The sequence below is a fragment of the Setaria italica genome, chromosome VII, assembly GCF_000263155.2.
Source record: "Setaria italica strain Yugu1 chromosome VII, Setaria_italica_v2.0, whole genome shotgun sequence".
NCBI lineage: Eukaryota > Viridiplantae > Streptophyta > Magnoliopsida > Poales > Poaceae > Setaria > Setaria italica.
In genome coordinates this window covers 9867732-9868177 of record NC_028456.1, presented here as the reverse complement: position 1 = coordinate 9868177, position 446 = coordinate 9867732, and positions in this window count along the sequence as shown.

Here is a 446-nt window from a genome sequence, read left to right as displayed (position 1 = left end):
GATGGTATACTTCGTATATATCCTTAAATTGCAGCCACAGAACTTTCTCGTCTTCGCCGAAAGAATCTATCAGTTTTATCTTAAACCTTTTATCCTGGTTGGTACCTCCTTCTATCAGTTGTAACGACCCTTTTGTCCCGGTTGGAGTTACCAATCGGGACAGAAGGAAGGCGCCATCGGTTCGAAAAATCTAGCCGTTACAGCTGGGACTAGGGGGGCTTTAGTCCCGGTTGGTATTACAACCGGGACTAAAGCTCCCCCAGTCCCAGCTGTAACGGCTAGATTTTTCGAACCGATGGCGCCTTCCTTCTGTCCCGATTGGTAACTCCAACCGGGACAAAAGGGTCGTTACAACTGATAGAAGGAGGTAAAAATCAGGAAATAAGGTTTAAGATACAAATGATAGATTCTTTCGGCGAAGACGAGACAGCTCAGCGGTAGAAATT